Source organism: Alexandromys fortis, unplaced genomic scaffold (assembly GCF_014885135.2).
Source record: "Alexandromys fortis isolate MF-2015 unplaced genomic scaffold, M_Fortis_MF-2015_v1.1 scaffold_17, whole genome shotgun sequence".
Lineage (NCBI taxonomy): Eukaryota > Metazoa > Chordata > Mammalia > Rodentia > Cricetidae > Alexandromys > Alexandromys fortis.
The window spans coordinates 2,555,814-2,565,804 of record NW_026067896.1 but is presented as its reverse complement, the minus strand read 5'-3'; the positions used below and the strand labels follow the sequence as shown (position 1 = coordinate 2,565,804).

Sequence of the window (9,991 nt, the reverse complement as noted above, 5' to 3'; positions counted from 1 at the left end):
AGAGCCCCTGGAGAGGCACACAGCTGACACCTTAGTTTTAGCACAGAGATCTCTGGCCCAGGCTCTTGGTATTCAAACGTAATTATTCATTTGCATTCAGAAGCCACTGAGTTTGTGGAAATTTGATGTAATAAGCAATAAGAATACAAAAGAAAGGAAGGAAGGAAGGAAGGAAGGAAGGAAGGAAGGAAAGAAGGAAAGAAAGAAAGAAGAGAAAGAAAGAAAGAAAGAAAGAAAGAAAGAAAGAAAGAAAGAAAGAAAGAGAGAAAACAACGTACTTACGTCACGGGTCACTGTCAAGTTGAAGACCTATCTGTAGGAAATGGGTTGTTGTGGTTTGTAATAAGGAACCAAAGAGTGCTACTTAACATAGTGTACACACCTGAGCCCCACCCCAGCGATGTGGGAGTCTGGGAGTGGGGAGGAAATGGCAGCCTTTAGGAATGACCCTCTGCACAGACCCCTGCAGAGACCCCACCTGTAGGGGGAGCTCCCTCTGGTCTAGCCTTGGATAAAGGAATAGCTGTCAGTCTGCAGTGGGTCTCTGTGAGAGGAAAGGGGCACCCATACCCTGCTGGTGGGGGCCAGGGAGAGCTGGTTCTGGATGCTTGCTGCCTCTCCCAACTTTCTCTTTAACAAGGCTGGCCTCCCAGGTCTAACAGCCAAGGAGAAAGGGGAAGCTGACTTTTGTTGGCTCTGTTCCAATAGGGCAGCTGGAATCTGTTGAGCGTGTTCAAACAGACACTCTCTCCCGAGACAGGCCAGTGGGGGAAAAGTCAGCTTGTTTCATTCAGGAACCTCTTTTCTCTCCCTGGCCTCCCACCTCAGGGCCCAGGGGGCCCAACCAAGGCCACCTTTGCCTCCTATGTCCCACTCTGTTCCTTGCTGAGGGTGTTATAATTCCCCGACACATCAGAGGGATATGTGTATATATATCCATGTACATATACATATCAATTCCTCTCCCCGCCATACCAAAGATATTAAGTGCATCCATGTCAACTGTATTTAGTGTTTGGCCAATGTGAACAAGTTGTTACTAATTTAGCTGTAAAAAAAAATTACTTTTATAATTCTGCTTTTAAAATAATTTGCTACAAATTCAGTTTATGATGGGCTATCTGTCTCCATAATTTGTATGCAAGCTGGAAAGAAAAGCAAGCCTTGCTGGTTTTTTTAAGCACTATGAATTTTTTTGTGTGTGTGATGAGTCCCCAGTTTACTCATGAGATTGGAATACCATTTTTTTGTAGGCATTTAATCGATCTATTTTAATTTCAGTCATGCTGTTTTCTTTCTCTACTTTGGAATCCTTACCATTTTCCAGGGATCTGAAATATTTCCTTAGGCAGGTGAGGGCAGGGCAGCAGAGAGGCTGCCGGGGGACACTTCCCAGCAGGCTCCACACTTAGCTTCCTTTCAGCATCTTCTTACCTCCAGAGATCCAGTTTTAACCAAGAATCGGTTTCCATGGTGACAGGGATGTCCAACTACGGAAAACTTGGCAGAAACATCAGGCCCAGGGGCTTTGCTTAAAATGACTAAATTTTAAATACAGACAGTGGAGTTGAGTAAATGGGCAGAGGGGGTGAAAGCGAGCAGAGTGGCTAGGACTAAAGAAAGAAGGGGGAAGACGGGATGGTGGGGGGGGCATAGGAATGGCTAGTGGGACCAGGGTAGCCCCAGCTGTGCAGAAATGTCAAATGGTCTTTCATCTTTCAATCCTGACCCTACGGCTCCTTATCAGATGCCTCTGAGCAAGTCATTTCATATCTCTGTGCCCGCCTTTTGTTGGTATTCTAGCCACTGCCAGATTTAAGTTGAATCGGCACACGTTGTATACCCAGATATGACTGTGTATGTGTGTGAGCACACACGCGAGTGTGGAGAACATATGTGTGCATATATGACAGTTCATACCTGTGCTCTAGTGTGAAGGCCAAAGGCTTCACACTAGCTCTGTCACTGTGTTTCTTATCCCCTTCAGATAAGGCCTCTCAGTTGGCCTGAAGTTTGCTTGGCCAGTGAGCTCCCAGGGTCTGCTGGCCTCTGGTCACTATCCCCAGCACTGGAGTTACAGGCACTTGTGGCCTTGCCCCAGTTTTTTACATGGGTGCTGGGTATTTGAACTCAAGTCTTCATGCTTGCCCATAAACACATACATACGTACATTCATGTATGTATAAATGCTTGTGCGTTCTATCTAAATAATGAGTATTATTTTATTATTAAAAGCACAGGTTCAAGTCACCCTCAGTGTCTTTACTTCACAGTATGGCATGACTCTAATCCTAAGGAAGAGGAAACCACCCTTTTTTTTTGTTAGTTTTATGAGATCATGTCTCACTGTGTAGCCTAGGCTAGCCTCAAACTCAGATCCACCTGCCTCAGGCTCCCGAGTGCTGAGATTACAGTGATTATAGGCATGCGCCACCACCTCCAGCTCTGCATGTGCCACCACCTCCAGCTTTGAATACCTTTTCCAAGGGGCTCAGGTGAAGGAAGAACCTGAGCGCCACAGTTTCCGTCTGCTCCTATACACAGCCGGTAGCAGACGCTCTTCAAAAATGCATCCTAAAGAAAAGCTGAGGGATGAGAATAGCAGTCTGTCTTGGAATGCCACCCAGGAAACACCAGAGCGGCTGAATATGCAACAGTGGGGACCCATTTAGTGAGCCGTGACTCTCAGACTGGCCTGTGCATTGAACCCCTGGTCCAGGTCCTCCAACCCCTTGAGGGGAAGAGATGAGGTAGAAGGCCACAGGTTTGCTGAGTCAGGCGTGGAGGTGACCGGCACACGAGTTGCTTCCACCCCCTTTCCCCTGGCCAGACTCAGCACATGCTACCTTTGAGTGTAAGGAATTTGGGAATGGGTACAGAAATGGCCAGTGTGCTCCTAGGTTCTGCCTGTCCTCGCCTCCCCAACACTGGGGTCACAGACCACTGTGGCCACACCCACATTTTTTACACTGATGTGGGGATTCAAACTTAAGTTCTCACAGCAAGAGCTTTGGCCCACTGAGCAGTCACCCTAGTTCCACCAATACACAAACGACCAGAGGAAGAGTGGCGGGGCCATTGCCACAAACGGTAATTTTAACGCAGCCAAGTTTCGAAAGTGCTCTCCTGGGGCAAAGGGGGGAAGATATAAAGTTTTAAAAACCAGAGAAAGAGACAGAGGAAGCAGGCAATCATCTGTTCCAGTGGAAGAGAGGCTGTGGGTTTACAAGCAGCTTCACACCCACCCACTCAGATGCTACAGATAGGTGGCGCAGGCGCAGGCTTGCCCTTCCAAGTCCGCCCACAGGGCCCTGTTCAGGCCGCCCTTCCTGGCCCACCTACTCCAGTCTGCTGGACGGTGTGGGTCAGAGTAGCAGCATTGTGGGTGGAATAAGAACGAAGAGAGAGAGGGAAGAGAAATCCCCCGTGGCTGAGGGAGGGCAGTAACTGGGTGACCTCGGACAGGTAGCTCAGCCACTCAGAACTTTCTGTTTCCTTGTCTGAGAAATGAGGTCCGTGATCGCTCTGACCTCAAATGCTTGTTGTTCCGTGAGACGAGATATTCAAATGCACTTAGAGTGTCGCTCGCTGTTCATAGTAAGTCTGGGGGAAGAAGTCTGGCTATTTTTATAAAAGGCAATAAGAACCCCCACTGCCGAATGGGGGTAAAGACGCGAATACTCATAAGAAGAAACGGGGGGGGGGGAAGGGGGCGGGAGCTGATGGAGACAGGTAACTTTTCCCACATACGATGGCCAAAGGACTTCAAAGTAAACCTCAGAAGGTGACATTTAACTTTCACAGAACAAGTGAGGCGTCAGGATGCTAGTCCTGAACAGGCTGGGGCAGGAAACGGGTGAGCCAGAGCGAAGAAGAGTCGACTTGGTGACTTAAGTCCCACGGTGCCAGGAGGAAGCTGATGTTTTGAGGGGAAGTCTGATGTGTGCTGGAGGCAGGAGGCAGGGGCAGGGGAAGAGTGTGGGTGGCGGTGTTTTCGGGGAGAAGAGAACAAAACTTTCTTGAGGTATCAAAGATCTGCCTGGCAGTTTCTGACTTAAGTCTGCAGGCAATACCTGACTGCTTTGTTGCACCGAAACTTCCATAATTCAAAAGATGCATTGAAGTAGCTGTGCTGTGCTCTAAGATCGCAGAGATTTAGAGGAAGCTGAGCTAGTCTAGTGAGCAAGGCCCTAACACCCTGCGAGGTGGCACCTGGAAGAGCCGGGTAGCGAGTTTCCGCTCCTTCACTCAGCGTTCGGATTTCTCTCATGGAAACGGAACTCAGAAAGTTCTGATGACACAAGATTGGGGTCCAATTTGTGGGTAGCTTGGACCCTGTGATTTGCTTTCTTTAACCACTCTGAGGAGGTGGTCAAGAAATGGAAAACAAGACAAGATGTCCAACGTTATAACCGCAGGAAATCACTGTGGCCCGCCGTCTGGGTGGTTATAGATCAGCACAGAAAGCTCAGATTCCCTCCCTTCTGTGGGCAAGACCCAGGTTCTGATCCTTCTCTCTCCATGGTGATGGCCCTGTGGTCCCACCATAAGGAATAAAGAAAGGTCCCCAGGTGCTTGTTGAGATTCCTTGGACATCAGTTTGACCCTTGCGAGGGGTGTGGCCAGGCGAGAGAAGAGTCTATGATCAAGGAGTGTCCTGGCCACCCTTCCCTGGCGTCCAGAGGGTACAGGCAATCCTGCATTCAGATAACCACTTCCTGCATCCACACGTGGCAAAGACTGTCTTCTGCCAGGTACCTCTTAGGATTTAAACCTATTAGAGCCCTGAGGGGACTGGCTAAGGGCTGAGAGATGAGGAGCAGGTAAGCCCAAGGACACCCTGAGAAGAGCTGAAAGGGACCCCAGGCCTGCCCAAGTCCACCTCATGTGTCCACTCTAATTAAACTTCTACACTTCTCTGCCTGGGTAGACACACCATCTGTCATGGCCTCCAACCCTGGAAACTCCATCTCATTCCCTCCCACTTCCCATCCACTTCCCGTCCACTGCCTGGAAGCTATTCAGTATCCTAAAACATTTTTTTAAACTAATTTATTTACTTGAGGATGGGCCTCACTGTATAGCACAGGGTGGCCTTGAACTCTCTATAGAGCCAGACTTGTCTATAGTAGCCAAGATTCACGATCCTCCTGCTGTTGCCTGCCAGGTCCTGGGATCCTTGGGACAGTCACATCACAGAAAGGGCCTGCCCCTGGTGTACAACACCCTCTCCTTTGCCTAGAAACTTCTTCCTGCCACACCTCAAAAACTGACACTCCTAGAGCTTGCTATTCCTTTGTGAAAAGGAGAATTTTATCACCAGAAGGGGTCTTGCTGTCATGGGAGCCACCTGGCTCTGATAGCTGGGAGAACGGTCAGTGTCACGGAGTTGGATGGGCAAACCCTGTAGCCTGTTTCCTGGCAGTACCAGGCTGGATTTGTATAAATGTCCCCCTACCAGGTTCCAGTATCAGTGAAACCATCTCTGTGGGTACACATGAATGGACTCATCACTCTCAATTCTTTCCCCAGTTAACCAGCTGAGGACCATGTCTGCCAGGCCCATAGTGGGGTCTCATCCCATGTTCACTTTTCATCCCTTTGGCCTCCAGAGTCACAGGAACCACTGAATGAGAAGCCCCGAGAAGAGGACTTGTGAAGACGGTCAGGACTTCACCATTGGGTGTTTGAGAGGATCGCCGCTAATGCCTCTGTGGATAAGTCTAGATTCTGAGAGGTGAGGAGTGAAATCAAGAAATGACCAACCTCGTGTATCTGTAGCTTTTTGGGGGTCAGTTTTACACAGACTAGAGTAATCTGAGAAGAGGGAACCTCAACTGAGAAATGTCTCCATCAGATTGACATGTAGGCAGTTATGACCGATGTAGAAGGGCCCAGCCCACTGTGGGTAGTGCCTCTGGTCAGGGGGTCCTGGGCTGTATAACAAAGCAAACTGAGCAAGCCATGAGGAGCGAGCCAGTAAGGTTCCTTCCTGGCCTCTGCTCCAGTTGCTGCCTCCAGGTTCTTCCCTTGAGTTCCTGTCCTGACATCCCTCAATGGCAAACCATGATGTAGACATGAGAGCTGAATAAACCCATTTCCCCAGGTTGCTTTGGCCATGGAGTTCCTCACCCTAATAGAGTGCAAACTGGGGCACCTCTCCTTGAGGTGTGTTTCCTCTTCCTCTAACCCATTCATACTTTTTACCATGGTAGAAAATGCAAACCGCAAAGGCCTAAGTGTGGTTTGTGTCAGGTGCTTGCCTGGTATGCCTGGAGTTCCAGGTTAACCCCCTGCCCCACAAAACCAACAAGAGAGAAAGCAAACACAGATGGCTGCCTTGTGAGGGCCCGTAACATGCAGCTCGGAAAAGCCTGGGAAGCGGTGATCCACCACGGAACCTGTTCACGTGCTTGGGGACTCTGGGTACCAGAATCTTTATGACTCTTTCGATGTCTCCTATATGTTCAAACACAAGAGGGCTTGCCGAGGTTATTTTTGAGACAAGATGTCTTAGCTGATTTTCTAGTTTTCTAGATGAGCCTGTACACACGCGTCTACCTCTGAAAGGTAAACTCCAGTTCAGTTTTATTTATTTATTAAAAGAATATTTTACAGTGGTGTGTGTGTGTGACACACATGCACTCATGCACGCGTGCGTTCACGCTTGAGAATGTACCCTGGTCACACATGGGTGGAGTCCAAAAGATGACCCACGGCAGTCAGCTTGCTCATTCCACCTTGGCGCTCCAGGAACCAAGCCTGGGCCATCAGACTTGGGTAGGAGCACCTGTGCCTTCTCAGATACTTCTACAGCCCCTCTTCCCAATGCAGGCTTCTTAAATCTCTGATTAAAGAAAAAGACATAGAAGTATAAGGTTGGAAAATGTTACAATCAACTACTAGGTTGATATCTACTGATCAGTTACTAAATTCATGAAAACATTCAGTTTCTTTGTATATAAACAACAATTTGCCTTAGCTTATTTACAGTCATATTATGTACAGAAAAATTTGTCTGCATTTTAAAACTTATTATAACCACATTCCTTGCTATTACATGGATGTTCATCAGTGTCTCATGGCAGTGGGCTCCCCGTAAGTGGCATGCTGTGTTACACAGTTCAGACTTCATTTCATGGGGCCCACCTCCTTCCTGAGCAGTTATTGGCAAACCATGGCTGCTAGAGGCTGGAGAGTAATTTTTCACTGAGGATGTAGCCGTTGGTGGATTGTCCATGCTCCAGTGGACAGACAGGCAACACTAGCTGGGCTCAGTGAGTCTTGGAGGAGGAGGACAAAGAGGAGGAGGAGGAGGAGGAGGAGGAAGAGAAGAAAGAGGAGAAGGAGGGGGAGGGGGAAAGGAGGAAGAGGGGGAGGAGGAGGAGGAGGAAGAGGAGCAGGAGAGGGGCTGGAGGGACGCTCCGTTAGAGTGCATTGCTGATCTTACAGAAGACCCAGGTGTAGTTCACAGCACACATGATAGGCTGTCCACAGCCACCGGTAACTCCTGCTCCAGGGAACCCGATGCCTCTGTCATCTCAGGTAGTTGCGTTCACATGCACTTACCTTTTTTTCAAAAAACCCAGAAAAACATGAAGTTGGGAGGAAAATGGGCTGGATTGGGGTTGGGGTAGAAGTAGATATGATCAAAATGCATTGTGTGCACATAGAAAATTCTCAAAGAACACGCACATGCACACACATACAGGCACGTGCACTGGCGCACGTGCACTGGCGCACGCGCACGCGTGCGCACACACACAGGCACATGTGCACACACACAGGCACACACGTATGCATACACAAACACACACACGTACACACTCACACTGCCGTCTCACCTTGAAGGGCATCTGAATTACTAAAGGACAGACTGGCTTTGCAACCTTGAACACCAGTCACCTCCCACAGTATCCTATCAGCTCTTTAAATCTCAACCCTTGTTGATAAAGGCAACAGCTCGTGGGTCAACCACAACGCCAGTTCAGGTCTTCTGACGTCACCGCCAACGTTCACGATTGGCTTGCCTCGTGGGAACGAATTTGGAACAGCTGTGCCTGCTTCAGGCTTGTAGCCGTAGTGCACACTCCCTTTGCCAGGCAGGACTTTATGAGCATTGCAGGGTACTAGCAGATTGAAGGTCAGAGTTTGGTTTCCTGCTGGAAGTGTGATAGTACATCCTGACTGTATCTGAAATACGCATCCTCTCACAGAGAAGAATGGGGCAGAAGGAAGAGGTCATTGTTAAGTGAAGTAACGGAATTCCTTTAAAAAAAAAAAACTAATTTTTATTTAGAATTATGTGTGTGTGTGTGTGTGTGTGTGTGTATGCTGTATGTGAGTGCAAGTGCCTGTGAAGGCCTGAAGATGCCATTGGATCCCCTGGTGCCATCGGGTCCTGAAGATGCCATCGGATCCCCTGGTGCCATCGGGTCCTGAAGATGCCATCGGGTCCATTGGTACCATTGGGTCCTGAAGATGCCATCGGATCCCCTGGTGCCATCGGGTCCTGAAGATGCCATCGGGTCCACTGGTACCATTGGGTCCTGAAGATGCCATCGGATCCCCTGGTGCCATCGGGTCCTGAAGATGCCATCGGATCCCCTGGTGCCATCGGGTCCTGAAGATGCCATCGGGTCCCCTGGTGCTAGAATTATAGGTAACTGTGAGCCACCCAATGTGGGCACTGAGAACCAAAATCAGTCCTCTGCAAGAGCAGCAAGAAGCCCCCTTTTAAAGTAAGCTGAACAAACCCCCAAATCTCGTTCTTCCTCACTAAGGAAACCATGAAGGACACCTGAAGCACTCACCCTGGTCCTGGTCCCCCATTCCACCCTTAGCAACTGGACTTTTTCAGTATGGCCAGTTTTGTTCTCTTTGTAGCAATGGCTTTTCCGTTCTGCGCCCCAGATGTTGCACAGCTGTCTCATCCTCCGGGTTCAGATTCGCTGTGGCCTTCCCGGGGCACACCGCCCCCCCCTCCTGACTTCACCCTCCCCCGGACACCCCCTGTGCCCCTTTTCTGCTCTCAGCCTCCCGGCCTGCATCCCCCCTTCACACATTCCATGCACCCCCCCCCCCCCCCCCCCCCCCCCCCCCCCCCCCCCCCCCCCCCCCCCCCCCCCCCCCCCCCCCCCCCCCCCCCCCGCTTTTTCCCTGACTGTTAAGTCCATCACCCAAACGCAAGCCCCACAAGCTCTCTCTGTCTTTGCTGGCTCCCTGTTTCCTCCACCGAGCACAGCATGTGGTGCAGAGTAAATTTTTGTTGTTGTTGTTGTCCTTTCTGGGGTGACTACTGCCGGGCTCCTAGTCACTGCGGGTTCGTATGTTCCCCAGAGTAGGAGCGTGAGGATCAGAATTATTAGGCAACAGAGGTACAGGAGAAATAAGGGTCAGAAACATGGGATAGTATCGGGAGGGAGCTCCAGTGAAGACTGAAAATTCACCTGTGTTTAATTTCCATTTTGTTTAAATACCCTGATCCCCAAAGGTAGGAGTAATATGTAAAAAAAAAAAAAAAACCTGCATTAACATGATACAAGGAGTATTCTTAGTTAAACATTTTGTTGCCAGAACGAGTAACGCTCACACCCTAGACCAAAACATTCTATAGACAAACCACTCCCTGGGTGGAATCCATAGTTAAATCCCTAAGAGAGTAGGAACCTAGTTGGATTTTTAGACTTTTGTTTGAGGTAGAAACAGATGTACTTCTTGATACCTGAAATACGAGGTCTGGCTATTAGCCACACCTGTAGACAATAACCTTGAAAGAAGTTCCAACTCTCTGACCAGTTTGAGAGGAGTGAGACAAGTTCTCACAAAGCAGCCCCAGCCCGCGAGAATTCTCTAGTAGACCAGAAAGAGCCTGTTGCCTCTGCCCCTGAGTGCTGGGATTAAAGGTGTGCAGTACCACATCTGGCACTATAGAGTTTTTGGTTTTTTTTTTTTTTTTTTTTTTTTTTTTTTTTTTTTTTTTTTTTTTTTT

General features: G+C 49.1%; 1 protein-coding gene across 3 annotated transcripts in view; it reads right to left on the bottom strand.

Moving 5' to 3' along the window:
- Nucleotides 1–7,756: 7,756 nt before the first annotated feature.
- The window catches only part of LOC126514413 (uncharacterized), a 5,267-nt gene continuing 3,032 nt past the window's right edge, over nucleotides 7,757–9,991 (bottom strand). For all 3 annotated transcript variants that reach the window (XR_007595569.1, XR_007595567.1, XR_007595568.1), the window contains one exon: nucleotides 7,757–8,650. The gene's annotated coding sequence lies outside the window, so the exon portion shown is untranslated. The remainder of the gene's footprint in view (nucleotides 8,651–9,991) is intronic.